The sequence below is a fragment of the Pseudorca crassidens genome, chromosome 5, assembly GCF_039906515.1.
Source record: "Pseudorca crassidens isolate mPseCra1 chromosome 5, mPseCra1.hap1, whole genome shotgun sequence".
NCBI classification, from domain to species: domain Eukaryota; kingdom Metazoa; phylum Chordata; class Mammalia; order Artiodactyla; family Delphinidae; genus Pseudorca; species Pseudorca crassidens.
Window position 1 is genome coordinate 113,565,858 of NC_090300.1, and position 23,438 is coordinate 113,589,295.

At 32.9% G+C, this 23,438-nt stretch overlaps 1 long non-coding RNA gene across 1 annotated transcript in view; it reads right to left on the reverse strand.

Moving 5' to 3' along the window:
• Positions 1-3,101: 3,101 nt before the first annotated feature.
• Positions 3,102-23,438, reverse strand: part of LOC137224540 (uncharacterized) — a 259,089-nt gene continuing 238,752 nt past the window's right edge. Inside the window, exon 6 of the long non-coding RNA XR_010943375.1 lies at positions 3,102-4,342. This is a non-coding gene — a long non-coding RNA (uncharacterized lncRNA). The remainder of the gene's footprint in view (positions 4,343-23,438) is intronic.

Here is a 23,438-nt window from a genome sequence, read left to right on the forward strand (position 1 = left end):
ATGTGGATTGTTAAGGATTATATTGCTCTGTGTCTGTTCTCAGGTCCTGTCAACATTAAGCTTTTGGATCTGTAATTTTATAGCCAGAAGCCAACTTCAGCAATAAATCAAGTTTAGAATCCAGCAGCCCCCAAAACAATTCCAAATGACAAATTCATCAGAAAAAAAAGATCAAGATATGGTTTTGTTACAGCCTTGGGGAACAAGAGAAAAGCAAGTTCTCAAGCCCAGAAGAAAGATAAAGCAACATGTTCACCGTGGATATTCTGTCAGTTTCCCTTAGGAAACAGTAATGACTCTAAGCTACCTCTTTCTCGAAGGCTTTTATGGGAAGAAGTACAAATAGAGTATAACCAGGAAAGACCTGTATAAAATGACAGAAATTGAACTTATGTTACACTTAGGGCACTCTCATTCCTCACTTAGGGGACTTCAAGTGAGAAACTGACAGGTAAGAGCAGGTCTTTGTTAGGATATAAAAATTGAATGTAATCACAAAAAAGAAACAGTATTTGCCTTACTTGAAGCAGAAATTCTCAAACACAAAATATGAAAATTCTAGCTAATATCTGGATACTTAAATATTCTTGGAGACTGTAAAATGTGAGATAAAGTTATTCCATGCAGTGCCTAGCTTAATAAAACAAAGAGCTTCTAAGGAAACTTTAAGGACAGTAAAGTATGTGCATAATTGATAATCTCCCAGATGTCAATGTAGATAGTGGTCTAAGGTTTTAATAATTTTAGAGAATGTAATACAAAGATTGTCAAGCATTAAAAAAATTAACTAGGGTACCCCTCCCCTTAGGTTAGGATTACAAAAGACAACAAGGGGTAATATATTTGCTAATGAATATTTTCCATATATTTTATATATAAGCAGTGTGTGAAAGCAGGAATGGCAGATACATAGTTGTGTGTGCAGGAAGAGAGAAGAAGGCAGATATATACCTATGACTCCAAATCTTTTGCCTTAAATGAAAAGTATTCTGAGACAATATAATGAATCCCTTGAATAGATCAGTTTTCTGTCTAGGAGCTCATGTAGTAGAAAAGAGATGACAATACCATCAACATTTATATGACCCAAAAGTTTTAAATCACAACAGTGAGTTTAAAAAAATAAATTCTTACCATACATCCCATTTATAACATTTTTATTTCTAAGGCAAAATAGCTCCCTCAGTTAGGGATGACGTTATAAGCAAAGAGAGATTAGAGAATTAAGAAATTCCTAAGTATGTTAGTGAAGGTATCCTAAGCATTTAGTACTTTTATAATGTTGCAAAAAAACCCAGACATTCAAAATTTGCCTTAACAATAACCTGATGATAAAGGCAATGTTAATATGATTAAATTAAATGAATACTTAACCATTTATAGTAAAATCTGAAAATAATATAAAGTTGTCCCAAAGGATAATCAAGCCTTTTTTTTTAGGAGATAATCAGGCAATAACTTAAAGTAGAAATGATAAAAGAGTAGTTACAGAAATATTATTTAATTCCACCTGCTTATGAATAAAAGGTAATAAACAAATTCCCTTATGACCTTAGTCTTAGTCAGATATGTTATAGCTGCAGTTGCAGTGTAGGTTTAATTTAGTTTACATATTTTAAAAGTGTAACATGACTACAGAGAAATTCCCACTGGTTCTTACAGAATTACCAAAATAATGCTTCCTTCCAAATATACTTGAATCCCTGCGTGAGTCAACTACCATACGTTGAAAAAAGTAAATTACTTCCTTGGATATTATTTAGCCTACCCTCATGTAGTGTTCAAGAATTACACAATAAAACCAAGTTTCTTTATGTGTATGTGTACATGGGTATTTCTCACAATTTTACAGATTATATTTAAAGTCAGATAACATCTGAATGACAAATTACTCTAAATTATTTATCCAGTAATATTTAGCTATATGAGTCAAAAAGGTAATGGTTTCACACCCAATAGAATTTGTTTATAAATATATTATCTTTACTCAATTCTTATTGGTTCCTATATCTTTTTTTCTGTATCTTCCTATATATTAATTCAGGCCTCTGAGGACCCAGCCCCAGGCAAGAGCTAGCCAGCGTTTTCTATCCTTCATTAAGCTCCCTATTTCTCAGTACTATTTTCTAAATTTGGCTCAGTATCAGTCAGTTCTCTTCCACTTACTGAAGAATTCTACCTGTTTCCTCCATCTCTGAGGGGGAAAGGCATTTCTGTCATTGCTGGGAAAAAACAGTTCACAACACAGGGGACAAAACCACTGGGAAAAGGCCAGAGGGACTTTCAAAAGACTAGTGGAAGTTTACTCTGCTCATATTTCAAAATATAGAAAAAATGAGGTTACAATTTGAATTTGGAAAAGCATTTTAACTTCTGGCTCTTAGAAGTCATGAATATATTTTTATTTCTTCCCATTGTGTTGGTTTGTTCTATGGTAGGGGATATATGGGCTAATAAAAGAAATATCCTCATTTACTATGGTACGGGACTGTCTATGGCCAGACTTGTCATCAGTGATGATAATTTTCTACACTAGTACACCATGTACACTAGCACTTTCTAGATTAGCAGTTTTTCTTATGCCAGTACTTAGTATGTTTAGAGAATTTGCAGAAGACTCTAATTCTGCATTGTAAATTGTAACTCACTAAATTCTCCCATAGGTTTATGGTCTATTCTAATCTGTGTTTCTATAAATGCTGGTCACAATGGTGAATCCATTTAAGTTGTTCCTAAAGTCTGAAATGTTAATGGATGAAGAAAATTATTTTATATATGGATTTATATCAAGTGCTTATTATTTTTTAATATCCCTGTGCTGCACTAAGGCAAATGCTTCTAATATCCCTTTTGAATTCAATATATTTGCATGAAATATTGTATATATAATTGTTTATGTTTTACATTTTCACAGAATTTATTGGCAGTGGCACTCATCCAAAATATCTAAGAATATTTTTATATCAGAGTTTGAGTTATTATAATTATGGTTTAATTCAAAAAACTGAAGAAGAGGAGATTTTTTGAACATCTACCTTGTGCCTGACACTTGACATGCATTATCTTATATAACCTTCATAACACAATATTGAGGTGGGTAATATCATTTTTTATTTTGTATATTAGTAAACAGAAGCTCACAGGTATTAAACTATATATATATATATATATATATATATATATATATATGTACAGAGATTACATGGGAGCCATGGAATTCAAACAACCAGTCGGTTATAACTACCACATCAAACTTTACCATTCACACACTGTCATTGCTCAATCGATGTCATGAAATCTTTCTTCCTTCTTGAGGGGATGGGGATGTTCTTGCAGCAGCTGGGGAATATTTGTCTTTTTGAAGTAAAAATTCAGTTTATTAATCACAAACTATGCCTTTGACCTAGATATTGTCATGTTGATACTTAAGACAGAAACCTCAAGTTGTTTAGATACTGTTGAGAGCAGCCTCTAAATCCAAATGAATTTTTACTTGATGTTATTCTCAGAACTGGTCAGGGAAATATGTACTTAGCATACTCCTACTGTCACTTCCTCTTTCGTCATTCCTCCTTGGCTGAGTCTTCACATGGCCTTTTAAGATCATCTCTAAGTATTTTCCCCATTCAACATCCTTTAACCCTATGTCTGTGCTAAAGATGTAAAAGGTTTACTGATCTGTTTTTCTTTTTTTAAGTCTTTAATAGAGTGGTTTATCTGTTTTTCAATTGCTTTTTGAGTATATTTCATATCACAGATATAATACAACCTTTTAACTAAACTATGATAAGGCCTTTTGGAAAAGCCTTCAACTTGGTAATGAGCTCTCTAATTTCAGCTTGACCACAGCAGCCTCAGATATCTGAAAAGATGCTCACTTAAGAACTATGTTATTTCTTCCACTAGTGAATTAAATTATTTCAGACAGTTATTTTCTTTATCTTTGTCTGTTGATACCCATGCTATTCTGGAATTGGTGGGGAAGACCAAAAATTCAAAGGGATAGCAAAAGGTAGTTTAGCAAAAGGGCTATTTATGAAACACTTAAACAAACTATGAGGGAATGGGGAAGCATGCAAATGACTAGCAAGAGTAGAGAGCTATTATTAACCCAGGCTGAAGGGGAAAATGGGAAAAAAATTAGTGTCATTAGATCCTTGGATAACTGGAACAATAGAAGAGGAGCACCCCAAAAGGAGCTTTGGCAGTAGAGGCTGGAAGCCAATGTCTGAGAAATGTCCAAGATCTCTGCCATTCTGAAAGCCTCTGCTTTCCATTGTCTGAAGGAAGCTTGGAGTCAGAGGCAGGAGCCCAGGAAACGTTGTCTATAAAAGTTAGTCTCCTGTGGTACAGAACAGGACAGCAAAGATGAGAATACAAATAAGAGGAGAGGGTAGTAAGTGTAAAAGAGTCAATGTAATGTTCAAATGTGTATCTCCAACTCAGATCTCCCCTCTGAATTTCAGACATCTATATTTAACTATTTACTTGATTCTTCCACTCAGATACCAAATAGGTCTCTGTGGTACACAGAATTCTAAGATGGTCCCCAAGTTTCCTGCTCTCTGGTGTATTTGACCTGAATAATCCCTTCCTCTTGACTGTGGAGGGTCCTAGGAATGTGATGTGATAGTTGCTCCATTGATTAGGTTATGATATATTATCAAGATGATGGGGTAGTCACTCCATGATTATGTTACTTCACAGAGGATTGCCTGGTAGCTGACTTAGGGCGATTCTCCTGCTGGTCTTGAACAAGCAATTGCCTTGTCATTCAGAGAACCACCTGGCATGGAATGGCATGTGGATTCTAGGAGCTGAGAATGGCCTTGGGTTCACAGACAACAAGAGCAGCACATGAGGCCTAGAGTTCAAGGAGCTGAGAATGGCCTTGGGTTCACAGACAACAAGAGCAGCACATGAGGCCTAGAGTTCAAGGAACTGAATTCTGCCTGAATAAATTTGAGTATGCTGTGCTCTAGATGAGAATCCCAGAGTGGTGGACACTTTGATTTCAGCCTTATGAGACCCTGAGCAGAGAATCCTGTCAAGTCAAGCCCAAAGTTCTGACCTACAGTAACTGTAGGATAATGAACGGTTGGTGTTCTTAGATGCTAAGTCTGTAGCAATTTGTTATACAGAGCTAAAAATCTAATAATATGTAAAAGGTTGAAAATAAACTCCTGACTCTCCACCCTTAAATGCCAAATCTGCTCCTCCCCGACTTTTCCTCAGGTAACTCCATATTTCAACATACTAAGGTCCCAAAATCTTTATTCAACTTTAATTTTACTCAATATTTCATATTTTACGAAGTTCATCTGTAAATCTGTTGGCTCTATCTTCTAAATATGTCCGTAATTCCAGCATATCTAACCCCTTAGACCACCACTTGGGTTATTGCCGCCTTCATTCTTTCTTTGGATTCTTTCAGTAATTTCCAAACTGCTCTGGCTGCTATCATATGTGCCTACAAAAATCTATTGTCCACAGATAGAATAATACTTATAAAACACAAATTGAAAAGTGTCTCTGTTCAAAACCTCACAGTGGTTTCCAGTATCACTCAGAAAAAAAGAAGTTTCTTTAAATGGTCCATAGACATCAGAGCAATTCAAAGTGGGGTCTGTAGTCCATAAATTATTGTTTCCTATTTGTGCCATTTTCATTAACAGAATATGGATTTTGTAACTTTTTCTTTTTTCCTATGTTATGTTTTATTTATTAAAATTTATTTTTTATGTTAACTCCAAAATTTGGGTTGCATTTTATAGATGTACACTTACTTTAAATTTATGTTTCTAGCAAATCATTTTAATTATATTTTACAAAAAAAGTATCAGCTTGTGACAAAAAACTACAGTTGAACAATTTTTTAACCACAGAGAGTTTGAGAAGCTCTCAGATTTCCTACCACCCTGTTCCTTGCTTGCTCTGCTTGAGTCTCACTGGCCACTGGATAGTCTTCAAACTCCTCAAGGGCATTCTCATCTCAGGTACCTCTGCCTGAAATAGTCTTGTCTCAGATATCCTTAAGGCTTAATCTTTCACCTCACTTAGGTCTCTACTCAAATGTCACCTCATCAAAGAGCTTTTAAAAATCACCTTTTCTTTTATCATTACCCTTTAAATATAGCAATTCCTTTCCCCTCTACAATCCCTATTTCCCTTATCTAACTTTATTTTTCTCATTTAAAGATATATTTATTAACATTATATACATGTGTGTTCATATATATGTAAATAAGCATAAATGAATTTCTAAGAATATATATACACATATACATGTATATTAGTTTTTTTTATCGATGTGTAACAAATTACCACAAACATACTAGCTTACAATAAATTATTTTAATATGTTAAGCTAAGGCTTAGGACATATACATCTTTAGGTAGCTATTATTCTATTAAAATATATACATATATAAATAAAACTATTGCTTATTTTTCACCTAAAAGATTATAATTATTAGTTTATTATAACTGGAACTTGTGTGATCAGTGCCTAGCACATTTCCTGGCATGTTTTGCTACTATATAAAATTTGTTTTACACATATATACAGTCAGTGATTTGATGAGAATATTATATTTTACATATATTTCCTAGGTATGTGTATGTGTGTATACATATATATATATGAAATATAGATACACACACACAATTCTTTTGAACTATCATCCCATATTGATTCTAAATATTTATTTATCATTGATTCTATATTTCCATTTTATAAACAATAAAAAAGAAGTAACTGATGATTTAATGTCTTTTCAGATAGCTTCAGCCTATTCAGAGGATTAATTTACTTCTAATTTTAAACCATTTATGTAAAAATGGTTTTTACCTAGGCTAACCAATAAATCTTAACTTTTGTGGTAATGTTAAAAATTATTAGCCACACAGTAATTTAAAAGGCATAGTATAAAGTGTCAGTATCATTGTTGTAGAGATTACACTTCTTTCTTTTTATTAGTAGTTACTTAATCTTACAGGGGAGGAGTAGTAAGTTATATCTTTTCCAGTAAACATAATCTGGCCTTTCTTTTAGGAAGATTGTTACATGTACACAAGCAATTCAGAAAATCTTGTTTATTAATAATGCACTAATAATTCATATATTTGAAACACTTCACTTTTTATGTATCTTTTAATTTCATTTTCCTGTAATTTTGCTTTTGTATTAAAGAGAATAAGATGATATGCTAATAATCAAATGTCAAATTTTCCAATATTTAGTGCATAATACTCAGGCTGTTGTTTTGTGATTAACCAATAAAGAAAAAAAAAAGTGTTGAATTTTGGTTAGTACGAAAAATATTCAAAATATATTTTTCTCTACTTTCTGAAATTCTATCATTTAAGCCTCTGCTTTAGGTATTAAAAATTTTGTTGGTATTGATATTCATTTAGTAATTCTAATAAAATACACATAGTACTGGACCAATTTAATGGAATAAGTAATACCTCAAGCTTAATACAGGGAACCCTTAGGCAAACATGTCCTCTGAACACAGAGGAAAGGAGGAATTCCATTCATTTGTTCAACAAAGGCCAGACACTGTGCTAGTACAGCAGAACAACCATGAATCAAAACAGACAAATGCTTTGTTTTCATGGAGCTTATGTCCAAGTGGGGCAGACACCATAAACAAGAAATACGCCTATGTCAAGTGGGGATAAGTGCCGTGAGGAAGAACAAAAGAAGGTAAAGAAATTGAAAGTGACAGTAACAGTAGAATGTCCTTTCCTATGAAAAAGAGAAGGTCTGTTTTAGAAAGTGAGATGTAAGCAGAGGTCAGAAAGGAGTGAGATGCACAGGTATGTGGGCCAAGAGCTTTCCAGGAAGAAGACAATTTTTTTAAAAGTTTATGGATGGGTAATAAGGTTAATTTTCCATCTTTATGTTTTGCTTTCTGGAAAAGTATTTCCAGGGTATAAATAAAACTAGGAGTATTTGTGGTAACACATGATGAGTACACGAAGATGATTTTTACAGAGGTATATACGTGAAGGTATGTTGCAACAGAAATGAACTTTCTTGGCAAAGATTAGCCTCCATTGAGTATACACTAAGTCTTGTCGGAGGAAAGTCAGAGAACTTGGGTATGTTCTCAGATAATTTTGTAAAGAGGATGGATGTGAACACTAAAGCTGCATTAGTCTCAAACTAGTTTCTCAGACCCTTTATGGCAACTGTTACCCCCATTCCTCAGTGCATTGGAATGCACTTCTAATTCTGTCAATGAAGGACAAAGTTCTTACACATATTCTTTAAAATGCTGTATTTTTCTTGAATTATTTTATCTTTATGCCCACTTCAAGAGTCTAACTATTAGTGGCCCAATTTCTTTATTTTATATAGCAAGACAAGTTTGTTAAATCAAACTCATTCTCCTGAGTCAAGTCCTGTTACTCAAAACAGCGCTATCTCAGATTTAATGTATATCTTAAATTTAAATGCATTCAATTCCTATAGCTCTCCATTCCTTTTCCTCTTCTAAAGAAAAACAATATGAAAATTTGCTATACAAAAATTTCCAGCTTGCTGAGTGACATATACATTTTTCCTGTCCCCTACCTTTTAATGTTAGAGTTACATTCAGCCTAGCAGAATTAATTTTCTTTATCCTCCGATTATGTTTCAGTCCATTCAATAAATTATCTGGAAACTAACACATGTGAATTAACATGTAATTAACAAATATTCAAGGCACTTTGGTGGGCGCATACTCTAAAGCATGTATTATACAGAAATGCTCCACTGAGAGACATCATTCTACCTGTCTCTGAATATTGGAAGTCAAATAAAATTTTCTGCCTGCCTGATTCTGGGATTGAAAGAAAAATGTATAGATCATCAAAATCCAAGGTAATGTCTGTTTTTCTATGTTAAAAGAAATTACAAACAAACAGTGTTGATCATGGGATCCTAGACTTCAAGACAAGAATTGTGAGAAAGTCATATTTTGGTGCAAGTTCAAGATGGCAGCATAAAAATATCTCAAACTACCTTCCTCCCAGAGACACACTGAATCTACTGCTACATATGGAGCAATTTCCTCTGAAAAAACCCAGAAACTAGCTGAGCAACTGCTACACATTAAGAGAACAAGAGAAACCTATACTGAAATGATTAGGAGAGGCTGACACATAATATCATGATAAACACTGCCCCCAGCTTGGAGACCCACAATATGGAAGGGACTCAAAACCTGGAGCTCCTCCCCAAGCAGCAAACTTTTAAGACCTGTACTCCAACTTCTAAGACCAGGCACTCCAACTTTTAAGACCTGCCCCTGAGAGATGAGCACTCAGAACATCTACCATTGAAAACCAGTGAGGCTCACATACATGAGACTCACAAGGCTATAGTGAACTGAGATGTGGTTCTCAACCCACCCCAGGTCCCAGTACAGAAGCAGTTATTTGAAAAGCACTCAGATACTCTATGAAAGAGGTTTATTTGCTTACCGTAGTGTTGGCCCAAGGGGCAGGCATCTAACTTAACACACATCTAGAGGACTGCTGAGATAACATCCAGGGACAGGGGCTGGCAGGAGCCATTTTTGCACTGTCTACGTCACTTCAGAAGTGGGTCCTTTTTTTTTTTTTTAAATCATAGTCTTTCACACCTTCAGGAGTCCCATCTTTACACTCTCCCTCTGACATGCTCTAGAGCACCAGTATCTCCCTAGGGGTGCTTTTACATGTGTCTGGTTCCCCATTTTTTGTGGTTGCCACCTAGGGGAGACCCCTTGATCACCTGGCTCTAGTGGCCAGCCTGGCCTGCAATCCTGGGTCCCATGGGATTATAACAATTGGAGAGACAATTCTTGGCTGGCTACCAAAACCAGGGCACAGACAACAGACTGAAACACACCTCCAGTCCCTCTGTGAAAAAAGGTCTATCAGCTTGTCCTGGACTTTCTGCCTAAGGCACAGTCTTTGGGTTTGACACAGACCAAGGAGCCTACATCAGGGCTCTCAGGGAACAGAGGCCAGTGGACATCAACTCTGTGCTTTGTATTTGCCTTGCACCAGCTTGCTATTCTCTACCAGAATAAAGTTTATACCCTTGTCAGTCACCTTGATTATCATAGTTGCTGCCAGGGGACACCTCTAGATTGCCTGGTTATAGTTGCCAGTGGGGCATATGCTCATGGGTCCCAGAGGACTATAACCAACAAATAAATTGTTCTTAAATGACTATCACCCCCCAGGGGACCAACAAGAGGCCACAGTACAAGGAAGCCAGTCTTTCTGTGTAAGAGACCTATTAGTGTATCTACATAGCTGCAGTCTTAAGGGTAATCTTCTAATAAAATACATATCTAAGGGTTGACTGTAATCTGTTTCAGACACCTCAGAAGACAGTTGCTACCTTTTCAGTTTCCCTATGCTGCACTCAAGAGTGCCAATATCTTTCAGAGGGAAGCATTTACAGGTGTCTGGTGCCCTGGATTTTATATCTGGCACTCCGTTTTTTTCATGGCTACTTCGCAGGGGAGACCTCATGACCACCTGGCTCTGGTGTCCAGCTGGGCTTGTGGTCCTGGTTCCCATGGGACTGTAACAAATGGAGAGACAGTTCTTAGCTGGTTACCAACCCAGGACAAAGCACAGAGAGCAAGCTGAAACATACCCAAAACAAATAACAAGATAAAATCTCAGAAACAGTCCTTAATGAAATGGAGATAAGTAATTTAATTGATAAAGAGACAAAAAAAGTCATGAAGAGCTCACCTAGCTTGGAAGATGAATGGATGAACACAGTAAGAACATTAATAAAGAGAGATAAAATATACAAAAGTACTGAATAGAAGTTGCAGAGCTGAAGGATACAATATCTGACCTGAAAAATACACTGGAGGGTTCAAAAATAAATGAGATTAATCAGAAGAAAGGATCAATGAACTTGAAGACACAACAGTGGAATTCACCTAATCAGAGCAAAAAAAAAAGGAAAAAAAAAGAATAGAAAAGAAAAGAAAGAAAAAGAATGAAAAAAATGAATATAGCTTAAGGGACTTATGGGACAACATCAAATGGACCAACAGTAGCATTATAGAGGCCTCAGAAGAAGAAAAAAGAAAAGGACAGCAAATTATTTGAATATATTAATGGCTAAAAATTCCCTAACCCAAGAAAGGAAACAGATATCCAGATCTAAGAAACCCAGAATGCTCCAAATAAGAGGAACCCGAAGAGACTCACATCAAGACATATTATAATTAAAATGTAAAAATATAAAAACAAAAACAGAATCTTAAAAGCAGCAAGAACAAAAGCAACTTGTTATGTACAAGGGAACCCCCATAAGATTATCAGCAGACTTTTCAGCAGAAACACAGCAGGCCAGAAGGAAGTGGCATGATACAGTCAAAGTGCTGGGGGGGAAAAAAAAAAAAAACTTCCAACAAATATTCTACCCTGCAAAGTTGTCATTCAGAATTGAAAGAGAGAATTTTCCAACAAGTAAAAGCCAAAGGAGTTTGTCACCACTAGACTGGCCTTACAAGAAATGTTAAACGGGCTCATTTAAGCTGAAATGATAGGACACTACTTAGTAACAGAAAAACATGAAAATATAAATCTTACTGGTACAGGTAAATGTATAGTAAAATTCAGAATAATCTAATGTGATAAAGGAGGTGGGTTACTCATTTAAAGCTAGTGTGAAGATTGAAAGACAAAAGTAGCAAATATATAACTCAACTATACCACTTTTTTTCATATATAAGATGAAAAGATCTAAGTTGTGACATCAGAAACACAACATATTGGAGGGGAGAGTAAAATTGTAGAGCTTTAGAATGTGATTAAACTTAAGCAATTATCAACTAAAACAGATTGTTTTAAATACAAGTTGCTTTATGTAAGCCTCACGGTAACCACAAAGCAAAAGCCTATAGTAGATACACAAAATATGGAGAGAAAGAAATCAAAGCACATGACTATGGAAAATCATAAAATCAGAAAGGAAGAGAGAAAGAAAAGAGGCAGGGGATTGGGGAAATGGGCAAAATTGTAAAGACAGTTAAAAAATAAAAATTTTCAGCTATAAAATAGATGTCATAGGGATGTAATAGATAGCATGGTGACTATAGTTAATAATACTGTATGTGTATATTTGAAAGTTGCTAAGAGAGTAGGTCTTAAAAGTTTTCATCACAAGAAAAAAACTTTGTAACTGTACATGGTGATGGTTGTTAACTAGACTAACTAGACTTACATTTCACAATATATACAAATATCAAATCACTATGTTGTACATCTGAAACTAATGTCATGTCAATTATATCTCAATGAACAAAAAACTAATATTTTGATTGGATGACAACTCTGAGGGTTATTGAGAAGGGGGTGATGCATTTTGTAATATGAGAGATGTGACTAAGTGTAACAAAGAGGGCAGATTGTGGAAAATAAAATTATTGTTCTCAAATATTCATTTATCATTAATCTACATTCTTTGCCATGTGAGTTTACAATTTCTCTCATTAAAGGCAGAGGGTATTTCCCCATGACTGAATTTCGCGTTGGCCATATGATTTTCTTTAGCAGATGGGTGATAAGTGGACTTTGCTAATGAATAGGGACTTTGGAATAAGATGAACTTGAGAGCGCTGATTACAAAACGGGACAAAATGTACTCAAGAAAATTTTTTTCTCACCCAGACAGCTACACAATATAAAAGATATAATATACTTATTAAATATTATAGATTTAAAATATATTTTTATATACCTACGTAGATATAAAATATGTAAACATGTATTTTAAGCAGAGGCTTGAAATATGCATGCATGATGGGGCTCATCATCTTGTACTTTTATCATCACATTGAAAAAAAACAAGAATGTTGCTCTGCCCGGCCTGCTGGTCCGAAGAGCATGAGACATGTGAAGACCTAGATTGAACCTGTAGCTTGGAGACATCCTAGCCAATCCTACCGAAAATTTACCAACCCACACAGACCGCACATTCATGAATGAGAATAATCTTTGCCCTTTTATTTTGGTCACTAACTTTTCAGATGGTTAGTTAAGCAGCATTATTGGTATGATAATTAACTGATACAAAAATATGTAGAATAATTTGGAACATGGTAGGAGACCAATAAATTCTTCTTTCATTTTATTATATTAATTGATTAAGCAAAGTTACCTAATTATAACAATATGGTATAAATGAAAAAATATTCTCTAAAAAATCAATACATTGATTGAGCAAACTTTACATTGCTAGTTGTTTTGTAAACTACATTTATTTTTTTCCCAAAATATGTTGCTTGTGTATTTTATCCATGGTTGTATGCTTTAATGGCTGATAATTTTTTTAATATAACAGGATTTAGAAAAACACAATTTTATATATATATATATATATATATATATATATATATATAAAAAAAATATTGTGTGGTTGGGTGAGAAAAAAATTTTCTTAAGTGAACTTTGTTTCAGTATGTCTTATTCCAAAGTCCATATCCATTGTTAAAGTCTAATGAGTAAAGTTTACCCTTTAAGATACTATAGATAATTTTAGATACCTGCTAAGTTATTCGATTCAATCTTTATTAAGATCTTACCATGTTTAATATATTATGTATAATTTATATTTATGTATGCATTTATTTACTATTTATATCACGTATTATTCTGGTAAAGGATTTGAGGCAGCTTCCAGCTGTGCACATGCAAAAATATATTAAAAAAAAATGAGGTAAAGGAGATAGAAGGCCAGTAAATAGAGAAAAATTAATTTAAGCCATATGGTATGTTTATTAAAAATGCATATGTTAAGTACTGGATCATTGAGATAGCCATGGATTTGTTTTGAACTTCTTAGTAGCCAGAATGAAGATAAATTATGGAATGTTATATGATTGACAGAAGGATTTATAATATCCATCAATTTTATTAGGAAAAACACAGCTTTTCTGGTAATGAGGAGTGAGGAGGGTCTCCTGTGAGCCCTTTTAAATAGGTCATTCTACACTAATGTGAGCAGTGATCTTGAAATTATCCTTGTTACAAACGCAATAGTGATTCTTATGGCTTAATGCTAATATAAGCCATAATGCAATTCAAAGCAACAGTCAATACATTTGATTCTGTTAGAAATTAATTTGGTTTAAATATAGAAATATCTTTATTTCTGGATACATCAAATTAATAAAATTCAGAATGGATAGAATGCACAGATTTCAGGTAACTATCATTGATATTATTTTTCATGTTTACAATTTAATGAAAATTTATTAGCAAAAAAAAAGTTAAGTTCTTTGTGCAAACCTTAGGTGAGGGAAATACATACTGCTGATCTGTTCATTCAACAAGTATTTATTAAATATTGTATTAACGTCTTTAAAACAAATACTCGTCTTAGAATGTATTGACCCTGTGTCACGAATATGCATGTTCATTTACTGTACTATTAAAGTGTACTTTATATACATCTTAAGTACACTGACCATTTATCAAAAACATTCACATTTGTAATGCATACCTTTCTATCTAATATTTACTTTCCTCCCACATATACACAAAAAATGTGTCTTTCATCCTTCAGAAGTATGTAGTTCTTGTATGTAACAAAAGGCAACAGGAAGTAAAATAACTACATCTAGCTTTGTCAGCAAGTGAATGTGTTTAATTGTGTTTTTTTTAGTTCAACCACTAGAAACAGAGCCAGGTTGTTAGACATGGAATATTGCTTAATACCAGCTTTGTCCCCAACAGGGGACTCAAAAGACTTTGTTGCCAGGAAACACAGAACCAAGTGTAGCACAACAGGCACAGAATGGGCACGGTTGCTTTCAATGGAACTCTCCACAACTTTAATTGCTCCAAGAAGTCTATGTTACATGTTTATCTATTCCCATCTATGCAGCCTTTGCTTGTTTTCTCTTTATTTTCATAGTTACATGAAAACGCTCTGCTGGGCGTTTTCTAATCTATTCTATCATTTCTATTGTCCTATATTAATTCATACACTGTAGTCAGTTAATCTTCACCCTACTAAAATGTCTTAAAATAAAACTTTCATTCACATTGAATTTTGTTTTTTCTGTCATTTAGAGAGATTATTTACATCCTAAATAAATTTTTAAATGTCTAAGTCTAAATACATAGATTCCATTGACCAAATCTTCTTTCGCATAGTAATTGAAACACTGTGTAGTGGAATCATCCACAGATTTTTTGACAGCTTGAGTATATTTGCAGATGGTGGATAATCACTATTCCTTTTAAAATCTGATTTTATAATGATGATAACTAAGAATTATTTTCCTAGCTTTAAATAGAGTATATATGGTAACTGCAGATTAGTCAAGAAAATGAAGGCAGAAAAAGGTGATCAATCTGTAGCTGTAAGACAGTGACAAGAACAAATTACCTACAGCAATAATAGTATAATGTTAATTGGTTGTTTTAGAAAATAAATTTGATTTAGATATATCTTTAAGGAAAAGAGACTATGTCTTTTTGTGTTCAAGTAAATCATTTATTAGACAGAGTGCTAGACCTGACAAAATGCTATTTCAACAACAAAGTGACCAACGTTATATGTAAGAAACTAAAAAATGAACTATACAGAAGCCTCTCAAGTTAAAAATGAACTTTTTTATGCTCTTGAGGATTACTATACTTAAAAAAATTAGAGTTATAACAGAAAAAAATGTTTTACCCAATTTTCACAATGTGCATTTATCTTCCTCTATAATCAAATATTATTATATTTAATTATATATTTATATAATTAAATATAATAATAAATCCAAAATAGTTGACTAATATAAACCAATTAAAATTCAAATATCATTAATAAATTAGAGTTAATTGCCTAAAGATTAAATTATCTTAATACTATTCATTATATTGATATTAACTAAGGGCACTATCATACAAAAACTAAAATATAATATCTATTTAGAAACTAAAAATTATTAAATACAATATGACATTCGTCTTATAAAATCTGATGGTTACCATAGAAAGATGCAATAAAGGGGTTTTAGAAGTAAAATATTTGTATACTTGATTTATTTTTGCAGGTTAATGACCAGAAAGACATCTTTCTTTCAGGAAAAACCCATCAATTACTACATACCTACACTTACAATCCATCTTTATCAAACCATATGAGTTGAAAAATGATTTTGTTTTTATTGTATTAGTTTTATAAAATTTAATGAGTTTGATAAATCCACCAGAAAATGGCACATGTACTGAGTTGATGTAGAAACCATGGTGATCCTTCAAAAGATTTAGTGGCTTTTGACAGCTAAAACTTTTACATTAAAATGAATATTTTCATGTGCTCCAGTAAATAAATGTTTGTTAGTAAGGAAGTGTACATAGGTTAGGTATATGAAACACAATAACTAACAAGCTTTGGACAAGAAGAAGTTCAAGTCGTATAATGTGATTTATCTGACATTAGGAAAAAATAAATCTGGGATGACCAGAGCTAATTCTATGTAAGAGTTTGCTGTCATTGGTGTACAAGTTGACCATCTCAGAGTCACACCGATGGTTACATGATGCCTTTGCCCAATCAGTCTATTAATCAATCAATAAACACACACACACACAGTCAGACTAGGAAGCAAAGGTCATACTTATTGACTAGGAAGCGAAGGTCATACTTCACTGTATAGGAAGCACCCCACTGTCACTCTTATTGAATAACCAGGTAATTTATGTTATGACAGCACTGATCTACACCTTGTTTCTTAGTAATTTAAGATTTTTTCTTTGGATAATATTTCTCAAGTTTCTTTATGTTTTCTAATTATTTTATTATTTTCCTAGACCACAACTTTCTGATATACGCAGTACTCATACGTGCAATTCTGCAATGTCACACAATTTGGGGTCTTTCATTCAGCAAGAAAATCTTCTTTAGCCTCTTGGCTTCTGATAGAGGAACAGATGGCTTAGAATCATAAAAAAAAATCCACTCACACACACACACACAATGGAATAAAGGAGACGCAGAAGTAGACAAAAACGTTAACTACATGTCAACATGTCAATCCTGGCGCTTTAAGGAAGCCTGCTGTCAAGTTCATGATTGGTTTAATCTCCAGCTATACATTATTAGGGTAGTAATCTCAGATTTAAAGGATTGTAGCTGAGCAAGGAGATGTTCAGTTTTAGATAAGCAATCACTTAAAGTTCTGCATTTCTCTACTGTTACTCATTCCTGCCATCCTCTCCTGCTGTAGTCCTCAAGTTTCATGAATAAGGAAGTCTTAAAGGGCATTCCTCAAATCCAGCAAAATTGGACAAATTGAAATTCATGCTAATGAGTGAAACACAAAGGAGTTTGGGAAGTCTTCAATTACTTTTGTTTCTAGAGACAGAGGAGTTTGATAAAAGAAGATTTAGAGAAATTTAAAGACTCCATATGTTCCTCATATTAAATAAAATTGATCCTCATAGTTCTTAAACCTGAAACACTGAAAACATAACCATTATTTCTACTTGGTCCCAACATTTATTAGGTAATTCTATTGGAGTTAGAGTGAAACAGATTTGGATAAAATGTTATGATTTATTGTAACTCTACTAGAAAATGCAGACACTGAGAGCATTCAAACAAGATGAAAAATCACCATATTTTTTAAAGATACCAAAATTCCAGAAAATTCCCAGGCATAGTCTAGAATAAATTAAAGCATAATGACCCCTGGTAAAAGAAGAAATAAGAGCAGAAGAATATGTCAAGTTTCAAAAGAGCTGAAAGTCAGGGAAAGACATTGATTCTAATCCCATTGCATCCAATGGGAAGCACCATGTACGCAATCTGCCATGTCAAACCACAGATTGATTAATTAGCATTGCTTTTTAGATCTTAGGATCTGCATATATATCAACTGTGCTATCTTTTCCTACTTAAAATATTACACAAAGTATTGAGTATCTAGAAATTTAACTCAAATATTAGGAGTTTTTATAGTCTGCTGAATCTCAAACTTCAATAAACCCAAATACTGTGAATTAGTTCAACTAAAAAAGTTAACATCAGGATAAAATTGAGAAATATTAGTGGGTAGTTTCCCATACCACCTTTCCATGTGTCCTTTGAAACCTCTGGCACTTCTCTGAACAGTAATATATAAGGCTGTAATTTCCCCTAAAATGAGTTTTCCACCAAACAAAACAGTAATGGCATTCTTAGCTTTAAGATAAAACCCATAATCCAGGTATAAGACAAAAAGATTTGGGTAGAACATCTTATTAAAAAAACCCATTTCTCCCTCCCCCAGTCCATTTTACTTAAGTAGACACTTCTATTTTTCTCCATCCTAGATACTGACATTTTTTGTTGGAGGAAGAGACAAAGTTAGATATTGAGAAGGGTATCTAAAAGCATTTCTCTACCTTTTCCATATACTTATACCAAGTGATATCAAAAAGTGTGGTGATATTGAACATCTGGATACAACTAGTAATTTAACAGTGATATAACCTGTAATGAACTTCCCATCTGGTACTCTGAGAAGTGTGTGCACTCAGAATTTCCCTCAATGGTATGGCATACGAGCAGGAGAATAGGCATAACTGAGGGGTACGTCAGGGGCAGAGCAGCCTTGCTTCCAGCAGCCCTGGAATATCCTGTGAGACATGACAGAGATAGACAAAAGACCCAAACAGGTCTCACATTCATGCCTAGGGGTAAATTCTGAATTGTCAGTTTAAATCTGAAGTGGCTGAGGAAACAAGAGAGTTGCTCATAAGAATATTTACTGCCAACAGGCAAAGGAGAATTCAGAATAGATTCAGAAACTAAGATAAATTATAGAAAACATTTATTTCACATCTGAATACGTGATTTAAAATTGTATACTATAGTTTATTCCCGTTGTATTTTTGATAATTTTGCTTATGTTAAATAAGTTTTCTATTTTTTATCTCTTGTTAATGGTTTATTTACACAAGAAGTATAAAGAAGCAATACTAGTGGGCCAGTTAAGGGAATGACCTAGTCCTCAAAGAAGGCTGGAAATCCTTCTTTCCCTGGTTAGGTATGCATTTGTCTCCATGCATTTCAAAGTTTATCTCCTATTACACATTAAATTATTTAATCAAAGCCTTTACTGAGAAGGAAACTATATAATATGAAGAGTAAATATTACTCTTCTTAGCAACTCTGGAAAACCAGAGATTAAACTGCCTTCTCAGAATAAAAACAAAAGTGATTCTAGGGAGAGTTTAGGAAAATCAATGGAAAAATAGAGTTGTGTTTATAAAATAGTTTATAAATTCTATGGAAGAAAGTAAATTTTTTCTTCCAAGTACATAATCATATTATATTATCCAATCTCCGTGAACTACAAATGGAGCAGGATATACATGGCAAAATTTATCAGTTGAAGATCCTCCACAGTAATTTAATACTGAAAATGAAAGAAAAGATAGTTTTGAATATCTCTTTAAGTTTTTGCTTTTTTAACTGTGTGACAAATAGAACTTTTTGAACTCTCTCAACAACAATAACAGATAAACTGCTTCATTGACTTTCTCTTTTATTTTTTAAATTGAAGTATAGTTGGTTTACAATATTGTGTTAATTTCAGGTGTACAGCAAAGTGATTCAGTTATATATATTAAAAATATATAAATATATATATATTAGATTATTTTCCATTATAGCTTATTATAAGATAATGAATATAGTTCCCTTTGTTATACAGTAAATCCTTGTTATTTATCTATTTTATGTATAGTAGCTTGTATCTGTTAATCCCAGCCTCCTAATTGTTCCTTCCTCCTCTCCCTTTCCCCTTTGGTAACCATAAGTTTGTTTTCTATGTCTGTGAGTCCGTTTCTGTTTTATATATAGATTCAATTGTATTATTTTTTTAGATTCCACATATTAACTTATTTTCAAATACAAAAAAGAGAAGGAACATTACTGATATTTCATTGATAACTTCCTTATTTGTATAGATATTGGGAAGGTATGTGATTATTTTGAGTTTACAGATATGATATTTCTTTGATTTACCATATCTTCTTGATCAACAGTGTTATCTTCTCTATCAAGCAACATAATATCAGTGTTCATGTAAATAATAAAATTATAAATTGTTAGAAAAATATTATCTAATTATCAGCTAATTATCAGCCTTTGTTTATAACTTCCCTAGAACTAAACAAATAGTTTCAAGGATGATCTCAAATTTCAGTGCTATTCAAAATTTTGTGTAAATTCTAGCATTTTAATCATTATGATGAGCCAGTGTAATACAGTATACCAAGTTTTAAAAATAAAAAGATGAATAAAATAGGCAAATATCACCTGCCCACAGTCCATGAAAGGAGTGACTGAATTTTTCTTGATCACTACCATGTCTCCTGTTCTTAGTATTGGCCTGGTACAAATGAGATATTCAATAAAACATTTTGAATTACACAACTAAGACTGCATTTACTCAGTAATGAGCTGTGTGTTTTCTTTCATATTTTAATAACTTGAAATCAATCATCATTAATATCCTTGAAGGTATAGAGCTCTTTTAATGATAAACATTGATAACTCTGAGCAGAAAAGAGATTTGACAAACTGAGACCTCAGACTTTTGAAAGTTTGAGCTTTGTTCAACCCTATTTATTTCACTTGTACTATCATTCCTATGTATATATTCCTATATATACACGCATACATGATTAAAACAATATAAAAAATGTGTAAAAGTTATCCTTCAATAACAATAAAACTAAAAATTCTAAATGAAAAACAAGACAAGACTTTACTCTTAAAATGCAGTCTCATAGATTCATTAAGCATCAGTAATAAATAATTGTACTACCTTGTAAAATATAACAGAATACCAAATAGGGATGATGACTGCAACAGAACTAAAACCAGAAAATAAAGATAAACTTAAAACGTGGGAAAAGTGAATAAAAATTTCCGCCAATAACATTAACATTGCAGATAAATTATCAAGTTTTTGCCTGTAAGCCCTAAAAGAATGTCAAACCTCAGAAGGGGAACGTTGAATCATGTCCCTATCTGTTTCTAGCTCTTAGAAAAGAATAATATACCATATATCATCACTCAACTCTGAATATTCCAGAGCCAGTCAGAGCCACAGTTGTACTACCTCTTCTTTTTTCTTTCTGTGCGTACTCAGACACTATGATTTTCATATTCCAAATTACAAGAAGAGCAAGTAACATTTTAAAATGCTTTCTCATGTAAATAAAATATCTGCAGAATAAGAAGTTTGGTATTTATACCATAGGTAGAAGTGAAATGTATGACAACAAAAGCAAGAAAGCCTAGAGGTGATAATTAAATGAATACTACTTCAAGATTCTTACACAGTGCTTGAAATAGACTGTGATAAGCGAAAGGCCTATACTATCACCCAAAAGCAACTACTAAGATAACAAAACATATCTTCTTGATCAACAGTGTTAGCTTTAGCTAATGAGCCGACAAAAAAGTTAAGTTGAATTTTAAAATGTAGTAAATTAACCAAAAAGAAGTCAGAAAAATATGGAAAAAGGGACAAAGAATGGAATTAATAGAAACCAGATAGAAGTATTTAATATTTAAACATAATTATATCAATAATCACATTAAATATACATGATATAACACTACTTTAAACATCAGAGATTATCAGATGAATAAAAAAGCAAAACCCAACTATCTGTTTACATATAAAGAATAATATAGGTTAAAAGTAAAATAATGAAGAAAGATATACTAACACTAATCAAAAGAAAGCTGGAATAGTTATATTAGAAAAAGTAGATTTCAGAACAAAGAATAATGACAGTGATAAGGTAGGTCACTTTATGATGATAAAAAGGTAATTTCATGATGAGAACACAATAATCCAAAATATGTATGCATCTATTAATAGAGCTTCAAAATACACATAGCAAAAACTAGTAGTACTTCAAATAGAAAAATCCACAAATATAGTTGAAGATTTCAATACTATTCTCTGAATAATTGATATGACAAACAGACAAAAATGCAGTGAGGATACAGAAGACTTGAGCAACATTCTCAATAATCTCACATAACTGACAGAACAACTTTATGTCTAACAGCCAGAACTATAAAGAAAGCAAAGTCCATCAAAATGTGAAGAATAAAGGAATTTCTGTATATTTTACCATGGAATATTGCTTAACAATAAAAAGGAATATATTATCTGTACACACAATAACATGTTGAATTCAAAATAATTACTCTGAATGAAAGAAGCCAGATAAAAATAAAGAACAAATACTATATATTTATAAAATTATATAATATGCAATCTAATATGCAAGGACAGAAAGCAGATAAATGATTGCCTGGAGATGAAGGTATGGGGAAGGTCAACAGAGAGAGATTACAAAGAAGCATGAGGAAAGTTTTGAGGGTGATGGATATGTTTATCATTTTGATTGTGTTGATATTTTTATGATGTATACATATATCAAAATTGATCACATATTGTACATTAAATATATACAGTTTATTGTATGTTAGTTATACAATATCAATACATGTACTAAGTTGTTAAATTGTTATTTTAGTTATTATAAGAGGGTTCTCATGGATATTAGTCAATCTTTATACAATATTTCTGAGAATGATGATAATTTTCTGGATCTGATTTTGGAAATGGATGTATTAACTGAAGAACTGTTGACACCAAGAGGCTTTGAAGCTAATATTTTTATTAGGCCATTGTTATGAGCATTAAAGTTATGTAAAATGATGATGGGACTTTTAGTAACACAGAGGAGTATGTCGCCAAAATTCTCAATGAATATGTGATTGAGAAATGAAGAGGGCACCATATGACTGCCACAAAGAGAGAAGGGAATGGTATAGTGAAATTTCATGAATTTTGACTAAAGAAAAATCTGTATGAAATAGTACAAGTAACTATCTGGAAACAGTAACAGGGAATAAACTATTTATAAAATGTTATGCCTTGTGCAGAGTGGGGAAGAATGAGAAACCTCCACTTCAGGGTATTTCAAGTAAAGCAATGTCTTTGTTAGAGATAAGAATACAAAAGAGTATGCTTTGAAGATGTTTGAGAATATAAGAGAATGTCTTTGCTTCTAGCCCCATATTCAGTTATACCTATAAGCAAGTTGTCCTCCCATACCAAGGATTTAAAGTCTCACTCAGGATTCCTGGACTTATCCAATACCCTTTCACTTTAGTTGACAACTTAATCCTGGCTATAGAGCTTCAAAAGCTTACCTCAAACACCCATTCAGTAATTTCTATCATATTTAAGTTTTGATGTAACACATACAACTTATTCTAATTTAACAATCTAAAGTGTTTTTTTTCCCACTTTGATCTCATTGTATATGTTTGATTATTGATAGTCTTCCTATCTCTTATTAGTTCTTCTTCTACAGACTGCAAGACATCCCCTGAAAAA